Source organism: Phocoena phocoena, chromosome 16, assembly GCF_963924675.1.
Source record: "Phocoena phocoena chromosome 16, mPhoPho1.1, whole genome shotgun sequence".
Classification (NCBI taxonomy): domain Eukaryota; kingdom Metazoa; phylum Chordata; class Mammalia; order Artiodactyla; family Phocoenidae; genus Phocoena; species Phocoena phocoena.
In genome coordinates, this window is record NC_089234.1 from 53,159,674 (window position 1) to 53,171,804 (window position 12,131).

At 35.3% G+C, this 12,131-nt stretch overlaps 1 pseudogene; it reads left to right on the top strand.

Annotated features, from left to right (window-relative positions):
* The first annotated feature begins 10,841 nt into the window (after positions 1–10,841).
* Positions 10,842–10,975, top strand: LOC136136738 (U2 spliceosomal RNA; annotated as a pseudogene).
* The last annotated feature ends 1,156 nt before the right edge of the window (positions 10,976–12,131 follow it).

Consider the following 12,131-nt stretch of genomic DNA (forward strand, 5'->3'; position numbering starts at 1 on the left):
GATCAGAGATGACTGTAAGTGACTTTGAACAGTGTAACTAGAGGCAAGAAACCAAAAGATCACAGGCAGATGGATGCAGGGAATGCATATATTATTGCACATTCTTCAAAGTTGTGCAGGATGAGTTCTCTGTCACCCGGGAATGATGATGCTTTCTGAGCGGCTGCAGCATGTACATCGAAAGATATACACCCCCATCATTCAGTATTAATTTGATACCAGCTTCCTAGGTCATTTAGGGAGACAAAGAAAAAACAAATGCAGAAGAGAAATGGAACAAAAGTAATTATAGAGGTTTGAAGAAAAAACTACAACTCAGGTATTCAATAGTCAACTATATTGCGTTGCTATACTTTGGTTACTTTTAAGACGACAAGAATACATTTTTATATATAAAAGGGGACATAAATATTCTACTAGTATTCTTCCCTTTAAAAAGTTATACTAACTGAGAGATAAATCAAAATAAAAGTACAAGTAGGTGAAACGTTTTGGCCTAAAAGCACTAGAGTGCACACGGGAAGCAGGGAAACATAAATTTAAGCGTAAAAGTAGCTATAACTATGGGTAGAAAGTGAACATCTTTGCACAAATAATTTGTGAATTGAAGGAACAAAAATGGAGCATTACAAAAAGCATATAAATTTAACAATAATAAACTGGGTCTAAAGTCACCTAATCACTCAGAGGAAGTTAAGATGAATTCTGAGAAAAGAAAGTAGAATGAAAAACAAGAAAACCCATGAAAGTAAATAAATGGACCAAAATACAAAGAAATGGACCAAAATACAAAGAAGGCATATAGAGAGAGAGCATAGAAACAAAACTAAACTAAACTAAACAAAAATAACATATAGGAAAAAAATTGGGTCATAAGCCCAGCATTTGATCTTCTTCATCAACCAATTTTAAATGTTCCTACCATAGGAATGGGGAAATTTCTGGAGATCAGAGGGCCCTCTTATTATTTAAAACTTTAAGAGCAGACATGGGAAAGTATTCCCAAAGTATAATTTAAATAAAAATATAGGTTATCAAATGGAGTGAAGAATGACAAGTATTCCACCAGCACATTGATGTGCCAGGTACTGTTCTGTGTGCTTTACATTTTAAATTCACTTAATCTTCACAGCAACCTCATGAAATAAACATTTTTTTTCCCCTCACAGGACAGGTGAGAAAACTGAGACATAAGGAAATTGTTACTTTATTGAGGCCATACAATTAATAAATTCTAGAACTGGTGTTTCAATGCTAATAGTTTGATTCCAGATCCAACCAGTGCCATTTTTTCTTGTTTAGAAAGACTGGAACAACATCAAATGCTACGAAGTTAGAAGAGCAAGGCCTATAAAGAAATAAAAGAAATGGAAAGATTGTTTACCCTGGGAATTAAAAAACAAACAGTGAAAAAATCAGGAACAACCTTTCTCATGATCAAAAGGAAAGCACCATCTATATACAAAGACCTTAAACAGAAACTGCCAAATCCTGCTGAATTAACTATTTTCAGTGCTAGTAGTGCCCTAAATCAGCTTCTAATATAAGTGCTTTTCTCCCATAACCAGGGTTCATGTGTCCAGGAATCAAGGGGTGGAAACTGGAATGGCACCACTCACCATCACCCCTGGCAAGTCTCACTATATAGCCCAATATACACTCAGTTTTGGTAAATGTTCCGTAGGCTCATGGAAACTATATGCATTATCTCATTGGTGGGTGCAACTTTCTATATATGTTTATTAGTTTAATGCAGCTATATATCCTTTTCTTGGTATTTTTCATGTTTTAATTTCTAAGCATTCTTGAATCCCTAGCAAGGTTTTTTTGGTTTTTGTTTGTTTTTTTTTACATTTTTAGAAAATGCCAGTCATTATTTCCTCAATTAGTCCTTCTGCCCTGTTCTTTGTTTCCTTTATCTTTGGGACTCCAATTACACATATATTAGACTTCCTCACCGTATCTCATATGTATCTGACACTCTTCTTAATTTTCTACCCTTTTTGCTCTCTGTGTTTCAGCCAGGATATCTCCCATTAACTGGTTTATTGATTCTTTTTTCTACTATGTGCAATCTTCTATTAAACTCATCTATTGAATTTTTAATGTTATTTTTATTTTTTGATAATTAAATTTTCATTTTTTAATGATATTCTCCACTATTTTCTTGAAACTAATGATCACAGCTATTTTAAAGTCTATTTGTGATAATTCCAATATCTGGATCATCTGTGGTTTTATTAATTGTCTTTTTTTTTCCTTGGTCCTACTTATTGGAATGCTTGATAATTTTTATTAATTGTTGGACATTTCACATGATAGACTGTAGAGGCCCCAGAAGGTATTATCTTCCCTTAGCTTTACTCTACCTCTGGTAGACAGAGTGTGGGCAGATCACCTTCATCCAATCAGGGACTGGGTTGACCTAATTTGAGTTTCAATCTTTATGAAGTTTTATTTTCTCTGTTTCACCTCTACCCCTAGACTGTAGCTTTCTCAGAGGTTTTACAAAGCCCCTCCTTTAAGTGGATTCTGAAATACAGTTTTTGTCTTCTTGCTACCATGAAATGGTAGAAAATTCTACTCTGAATTTTATGAGCTTTCTGGCTACCATTTCACATTCCTGCCCTGTGTAGTTTAAGAATTTGGCACACGCCTCAAGGACAAAACTGGTTACATGTTGATCTTACTTTTCCATACCTCCCTTTCTACCAATATCTTGCTCCACCCCATGGCCTGGCTCTCTTGGTATCACTCAACTTCCATTTTTGTCTCTTTGGCCGTGTGAGATTGCTATGGGTTCTGCTGAATTTTCTCTCTCTTAGCTGCAAACTTTGTCTTGCTCTGTACCTGAATTCTTAACTACTTGCTCAGAACCAAGAATAGTCAAATGTCCCGAGGAAAAAAAAGCAGGTACAAATGTCACCTCACTTCTCCAAGGTTTTCTTCTCTCTGAGATCTTGGACCTTGAATCCTGATTGTTTTGGTGGCTCTCTGATGCCTCCAAGCATGTGCTGTTGCTATTTCATATTGCTTCTCACTGATCTCAGTAGGAGTGTTTACCTTCTGCAAGCTATTCCTTCATAGCCCCAGAGTCTTATTATAAAGGAACTTTTCAAATCCTCTACATGGATCATAGTATGAATACGTTTCAGCCAATTACCATTTTTACTTGAAATTATATCTAATATTTAGGTTCACACCAGCACAAACAGATCTACCTTCTTTTGTTTGACAACTACATAATATACCATTGTATAGCTAGACCATAATTTATTTACTCAATGTCTTACCAATGTACCTCTTTTCTAGCTTTTTACTATTAAAGTTTTCAACATGGAGAAAAATAAAAATAGTATGGTCAACACTGACAAAGACCTTTTGCTTGATCAAACTTTAGACAGGCTCCTGAAACTTCTCCTGCACCTATCTGTGTACTTCTTGTAAAATCTAGTTTTAGGGAGAACACCCCAACCTCAATATCTTGATATCTGATCAGGTTCCTTATCCTCTACCTTCCCCCAAGTGATGTCTCATCACCTTGGCCTGTCTTCAGCAACAATCCTGTTAGATGGGTCTGGCCGTAACCCCCCTTACCCTTGATGTTTCCTCCTGGTAATTTTCCATTCACTGACTCCCACCCTGCTTGTTGGCTATAAATTCTCACTTGCCTATGTAGTGTTTGAAGTTGGACTTGAACCCAATCTCTCTGCCCCTCTGTAAAATCCCACTGCAGTGGTCCCTATATCTATCAGGATCGTCCTGAATAAAGTCTGCCCTACCATCTTTTACAAGTGTCATTGAATGTTTTTTCTTTAACAACACTTAAATATTCATCTAACTAGCTTTTACACAATGACATTTGTCACTTTTCTGTTCTTCCTAAGCTCTTCAACATGTGTCTCCTAAGAATAAGGATATTTCTCCTTTATTACCACAATATATTGAACGGTTTTGTTATGTCTGTTGTTTTGCTGATACAAATAATGCTTTCAATAATATTCATGCATATTTTGGCTAACATGCCACATGATATTCTAAAAAATGGGTTTACTGGTTCAAAGTGTAGGTGCATTTAAAAATTTTGTAATAACTGGCAGATTGTTCTCCAGAAATGTTACCCCAATTTGCACTCCCAACAAACAGTGTATGGGAGCTCCTTTGAAAGAGACAACTTTTGATGTCTCTCTTTAGGTGTCTTATCTGGTGATCTCCGCTTCCTGTGATTTATAGAGCATGTCAGTTAGTACTTGAAAGTCACCAACTGTATGAAGGCACTAAGGGCTTCTTAAACTCAGGGATGCTTTTCAGAACCTGAAGTATCCTGTAAAAGAAGGCAAACACTGAGAAAACATAAATGCTAAAATTTCAATTCTGATTATCTAACTATACCTAAATCACGAAAGGACCTAGTAAACCATTCCTAGATAAAAGAGAATTTAGTTTCACAGAGGCATGATCAAAAAGGAAACAAAAGGAAAGGAGCCAAACTTGAGGATATCAGGTATAAGTTAGCCAAAATCTACATGGATATTATTTAAAGCATTATTTGTATCAGAAAAATAATAGTCACAGCAAAACTGTTCAATACATTGTGGTAATGAAGGAGAAATGTCCTTATAAGTAGGAGAATGCAGAAGAGCTCAGGAAGAACAGAAACATGAAAAAATGTCAAATGTTTCCCCAAATTAAGAAAAAATTATAATAGCCACAAAAACATTTATTTTAGGTAAAAGCAATGATTAGTAAAGCTTTTTCCACTTAATTCAGATAAAATAAAGTTGGCAGACAGCAGAAGCAAGAAGAACTACAATCCTGCAGCCTGTGGAACGAAAACCACATTCAGAGAAAGATAGACAAAATGAAAACCACATTCAGAGAAAGATAGACAAAATGAAAAGGTAGAGGACTATGTACCAGATGAAGGAACAAGATCAAACACCAGAAAAACAACTAAATGGAGGTAGGCAACCTTCCAGGAAAAGAATTCAGAATAATGACAGTGAAGATGATTGAGGACCTTGGAAAAAGAATGGAAGCAAAGATTGAGAAGATACAAAAAATGTCTAACAAAGACCTAGAAGAATTAAAGAACAAACAAACGGAGGTGAACAATACAGTAACTGAAATGAAAAATACACTAGAAGGAATCAATAGCAGAATAACTGAGGCAGAAGAACGGATAAATGACCTGGAAGACAGAATGGTGTTATTCACTGCCACAGAACAGAATAAAGAATGAAAAGAAATGAAGACACTATAAGAGACCTCTGGGAAAACATTAAACACACCAGCGTTCGCATTATAGGGGTTCCAGAAGGAGAATAGAGAGAGAAAGGACCCAAGAAAATATTTGAAGAGATTATAGTTGAAAACTTCCCTAACATTGGAAAGGAAATAGCCACCCAAATCTGGGAAGCACAGAGAATCCCAGGCAGGATAAACCCAAGAGGAAACATGCTGAGACACATGGTAATCAAACTGACAAAAAGACAAAGAAAAATTATTAAAAGCAACAAGGAAAAACAACAAACAACATATGAGGGAATTCCCATAAGGTTAGCTGATTTCTCAGCAGAAACTCTACAAACCAGAAGGGAGTGGCATGATATATTTAAAGTGATGAAAGGGAAGAACCTACAACCAAGATTACCCAGCAAGGATCTCATTCAGATTCAACGGAAACATCCAAAGCTTTACAGACAAGCAAAAGCTAAGAGAATTCAGCACCACCAAACCAGCTATACAGCTAATGCTAAAGGAACTTCTCTAAGTGGGAAACAAAAGAGAAGAAAATGACCTACAAAAACAAACCCAAAACAATTAAGAAAATGGTAATAGGAACATACATATTAAAGATTACCTAAAACATGAATGGATTAAATGCTCCAACCAAAAGACACAGGCTCGCTGAATGGATACAAAAACAAGACCCATATATATGCTGTCTACAAGAGACCCACTTCAGACCTAGGGACACATACAGACTGAAAGTGAGGGGATGGAAATCAAAAGAAAGCTGCAGTAGCAATACTCATTTCAGATAAAATAGACTTTAAAATAAAGAACGTTACAAGAGACAAGAAAGGACACTACATAATGATCAAGGGATCAATCCAAGAAGAAGATATAACAATTATAAATATATATGCACCCAACATAGGAGCACCTCAATACATAAGGCAACAGCTAACAGCTATAAAAGAGGAAATTGACAGTAACACAGTGCTAGTGGGGGACTTTAACACCTCACTTACACCAATGGACAGATCATCCAAAATGAAAATAAATAAGGAAACAGAAGCTTTAAATGACACAATAGACCAAATAGATATAATTGATATTTATAGGACATTCCATCCAAAAACAGCAGATTACACTTTTTTCTCAAGTGCACATGGAACATTCTCCAGGATAGATCACATCTTGGGTCACAAATCAAGCCTTAGTAAATTTAAGAAAATTGAAATCATATCAAGCATCTTTTCTGACCACAATGCTAGAGATTAGAAATGAATTACAGGCAAAAAAAAAAAAAAGTAAAAAACACAATCACATGGATGCTAAACACTACATTACTAAATAACCAAGAGATCACTGAAGAAATCAAAGAGGAAATCAAAAAATACTTAGAGACAAATGACAATGAAAACACGACAATCGAAAATCTATAGGATGCAGCAAAAGCATTTCTAAGAGGGAAGTTCATAGCTATAGAAGCCTACCTCAAGAAACAAGAAAAATCTCAAATAAACAATCTAACCTTACACCTAAAGGAACTAGAGAAAGAAGAACAAACAAAACCCAAAGTTAGCAGAAGGAAAGAAATCATAAAGATCAGAGCAGAAATAAATGAAATAGAAACAAAGAAAACAATAGCAAAGATCAATAAAACTAAAAGCTGGTTCCTTGAGAGGATAAACAAAATTGTTAAACCTTTAGCCAGACTAATCAAGAAAAAGAGGCAGAGGACTCAAATCAATAAAATTAGAAATGAAAACAGAGAAGTTACAACAGACACTGCAGAAATACAAAGCATCCTAAGAGACTACTACAAGCAGCTCTATGCAAATAAAATGGACGAACTGGAAGAAATGGAGAAATTCTTAGAAATGTACAACCTTCCAAGACTGAACCAGGAAGAAATAGAAAGTATGAACAGACCAATCACAAGTAATGAAATTGAAACTGTGATTAAAAATCTTCCAACAGGGGGCTTCCCTGGTGGCGCAGTGGTTGAGAGTCCGCCTGCCAATGCAGGGGACACGGGTTCGTGCCCCGGTCCGGGAGGATCCCACATGCCGCGGAGCGGCTGGGCCCGTGAGCCATGGCCGCTGAGCCTGTGTGTCTGGAGCCTGTGCTCTGCAACGGGAGAGGCCACAACAGTGAGAGGCCCGCGTACCGCAAAAAAAAAAAAAAAAAAAATCTTCCAACAAACAAAAGTCCAGGACCAGATGGCTTCACAGGTGAATTCTATCAAACATTTAGAGAAGAGCTAACACCCATCCTTCTCAAACTCTTTCAAAAAATTGCAGAGGAAGGAACACTCCGAAACTCATTCTACGAGGCCATCACCCTGATACCAAAACCAGACAAAAATGTCACAAAAAAAGTAAACTACAGGCCAATATCACTGATGAACATAGATGCAAAAATCCTTAACAAAATACTAGCAAACAAAATCCAGCCACACATTAAAAGGATCATACACCATGATCAAGTAGGATTTATCCCAGGGATGTAAGAATTCTTCAATATACACAAATCAATCAATGTGATACACCATATTAACAAATTGAAGAATAAAAACCATATGATCATGTCAACAGATGCAGAAAAAGCTTTTCACAAAATTCAACACCAATTTATGGTAAAAACTCTCCAGAAAGTAGGCATAGAGGGAACCTACCTCAACATAATAAAGGCCATATACGACAAACCCACAGCAAACATCATTCTCAGTAGTGAAAAACTGAAAGCATTTCCACTAGGATCAGGAACAAGACAAGGAGGTCCACTCTTGCCACTCTTATTCAACACAGTTTTGGAAGTCCTAGCCATGGCAATCAGAAGAAAAAGAAATAAAAGGAATCCAAATTGGAAAAGAAGAAGTAAAACTGTCACTGTTTGCAGATGACATGATGCTATACATAGATAATCTTAAAGATGCCACCAGAAAACTATTAGAGCTAATCAACGAATTTGGTAAAGTTGCAGGATACAAAGTTAATGCACAGAAACCTCTTGTAATCCTATACACTAACAACGAAAAATCCGCAAGAGAAATTAAGGAAACAATGCCATTCACCATTGCAGCAAAAAGAATAAAATACTTAGGAATTAACCTAGGGAGGTAAAAGACCTGTACTCAGAAAACTTTAAGACACTGATGAAAGAAATCAAAGATGACACAAACAGATCGAGAGATATACCATGTTCTTGGATTGGAAGAATCAACACTGTGAAAATGACTGTACTACCCAAAGCAATCTACAGATTCAGTGCAATCCCTATCAAATTACCAACGGCATTTTTTACAGAATTAGAACAAAAAATCTTACAATTTGTATGGAGACACAAAAGAACCCGAATAGCCAATGCAATATTGAGGGGAAAAAATGGAGCTGGAGGAATCAGACTCCCTGACTTCAGACTATACTACAAAGCTACAGTAATCAAGACAATTTGGTACTGGCACAAAAACAGAAATATAGATCAGTTGAACAGAATAGAACGCCCAGAGATAAACCCATGCACCTATGGTCAACTAATCTATAACAAAGGAGGCAAGGATATACAATGGAGAAAAGACAGTGTCTTCAATAAGTGGTGCTGGGAAAACTGGACAGCTACATGTGAAAGAATTAGAACACTCCCTAACATCATACACATTACTAAACTCAAAATGGATTAAAGATATATATATATATGAGACCGGACACTATAAAACTCTTAGAGGAAAACATAGGAAGAACACCCTTTGACATAAATCACAGCAAGATCTTTTTTGACTCACCTTCTAGAGTAATGGAAATAAAAACAAAAATAAACAAATGGGACCTAATGAAACTTTAATGCTTTTGCACAGCAAAGGAAACTATAAACAAGATGAAAAGACAACCCTCAGAATGGGAGAAAATATTTGCAAATGAATCAACGGACAAAGGATTAATCTCCAAAATATATAGACAGCTCATGCAGCTCAATATAAGAACCCAAACAACCCAATCAAAAAATGGAAGAAGACCTAAATAGACATTTCTCCAAAGAAGACCTACAGATGGCCAAGAGGCACATGAAAAGCTGCTCAACATCACTGATTATTAGAGAAATGCAAATCAAAACTACAATGAGATATCACCTCACACTGGTTACAATGGGCAGCATCAGAAAATCTACAAACAACAAATGCTGGAGAGGGTGTGGAGAAAAAGGAACCCTCTTGCACTGTTGGTGGGAATGTAAATTGATACAGCCACTATGGAGAACAGTATGGAGGTTCCTTAAAAAGCTAAAAATAGAACCAGTATGTGACCCAGCAATCCCACTGTGGGGCATATACCCAGAGAAAACCATAATTCAAAAGGACACATGCACCCCAGTGTTCATTGCAGCACTATTTACAATAGCCATGTCATGGAAGCAACCTAAATGCCCATCGACAGATGAATGGATAAAGCAGATGTGGTACATATATACAATGGAATATTACTCAGCCATAAAAAGGAACGAAATTGGGTCATTTGTAGAGACGTGAATGGACCTAGAGACTGTCATACAGAGAGAAGTAAGAAAGAGAAAAACATTGTATATTAACACATATATGTGGAATCTAGAAAAATGGTACAGATGAACCAGTTTGCAAAGCAGAAATAGAGACACAGATGTAGAGAACAAATGTATGGACACCAAGGGGGTAAAGCGGGTGAGGTGGGGTGGTAGTGGGATGAATTGGAAGATTGGCATTGACATGTATACAGTAATATGTATAAAATAGATAACTAATAAAAACCTACTGTATAAAAAATAAAATAAGTAAAAAAAAAAATTAAGTTGATTGTCTTAGGTTTTAGACCCTGCTGAGTGTGAAAAGTGAAACATAACCACTTGATGAGGTAGTTAAAGCCCTCTATGTGTTGCCAGAAGGATGGCAGAGGGAATTGGTGGAGCAGGTGTACTTTCTGATTATGACCAGCTATGCAATGAATAATTAATTGAGCAGGATCTTTGTTTTGTTTTCTAACTTATGAAATATTTTCAACCATCACTGAAAATGATGCTCTCATGTAAGTTTATAATAACATCAGCAACTAACATTTGTAATGAGTTGACAAAATTGTCAAATGATTTGCATATTTGTTTTTAATTTTGTCCTCAGGGTTTGCAGAGAAGCAAGCAGAGGCTCAGAAAAGAATATTTAAATAGACTAGTTTCACATAGCTAGAATTTTCAAGGCTGAAATTAAACCCAGAATATGCCACTTTATAATTTAAATATTAATGAAATTTTATAGAAGATACAGAAAATCATAAAGACTTAAATAGTACTTTTATACTTAAAGACAGAATGCGTACTAATATTTTTCTATATATGCATGCATGCAAATATCTTTAATAATTGTTTGCCTCATGTCAAAATAATTGTTATTTTATTTTAAAAATTTGTAGAAATAAAGCAGACCAGAGAAATAGAACTTCCAAGAATACCACTATACAGAATTAATTAGTGTTTATATGCTGGCATATAGCTTTCCAAATTATATGTATATATGTATACGTGAATAGTAGAATGAATAAATATTTGCTGTTGTAGTCTGTTATTTTCACTTAGGAATATATTGAATCACTTCTTGGCCTTTTGGCTAAGATCAAGTGTAGGAATATATTGAGAGTGGTTTTCCATATCAGTAAATATTTCCTGCTTATATTTACTATGACAGTGCTTTTATCATTATAAAAATAACAAAGGACTTATGAATGCAAGTAGTTTAAAGAATTTCTTGCATCCCATCTCCATCAATAACTCCCATCAACAATTATATATCCTCATATATAACATATATCCTTTCTTTTTCACATAAATGCAAACTTAGGTTATGCACTGTTCTGCATTTCCCTTTGTTCACTTAATAATGTATTATTGAAACCTTTTATTTCAGTACACACATAGAATATGCCACTGAATGAATATATCATAATTAATTTGACTGGTATCCTACTGATAAAAATTAATGTTTCAGTGGTCGTTTTTCAGTATTATAATGTTGCAATAAATACAACTAGTACTAGAAGTACCAGTAGTATTGTTAATGTTATTATTATCACTGTGCCAGTCACTGTTCTAAGTAATTTATGTACAATAACGTGCAATAACTAGCTTAATCCACACACCAACTTTACGAGGTAGTTAATATTATTATTATGCTTTTACAAATGGGGAAATTGAGGCACATGGAAGTTAAATTGATTTCCCATATTACATAGATGATGTATATATTTCCACACATGTTAATAAACATAGGATAATTTCTAAGGTGTGTGAATCAAAGAGAATATTCATCTAAAGTTTCAATTGATATGGTCAAATTGCCCTTTAAATGGAGCTCTATCAATTATATACTGCCTTCAACAGTATATGTAATTTTCAGAATCCTTCCACTCAGTGGTGGGCATTCTGAAACTTTGTTAATTTGTGCCAACATAATCGGTGGACAAATCAAATTGCTTTTTTTTGGTTCAGATTGCCTTTATCATAAATAAACGTACACAGGTTTTCATATAATTATTAGATATTTATAATTCTTTTCCTATGAAATATCAACAAAAATACATGTTTACTTCTTAAGAGCTAATACATTTTAAATGTCTTAATACCACTAAACAAGTTTTAACGATTAAACAGGTGGCATGAACAAGGTGGAGGTGAGGGATGAGAGAGAGTGGTAGAGATCAGAGCCTCTGAAGTCTACAGATTCAGATTTTTAGGAGAGCAATTTGGGGGTTACATATTAAATGGGTCCTCCAGAGCAACTGATCTAAAGTGAAATGTGAGCTGAGCACTGGCTGTTAAGAATTAATGCAGTGTCAAGAAATGCTATTTGGATTGTAGGACTCAAATTAAAATATCAACCC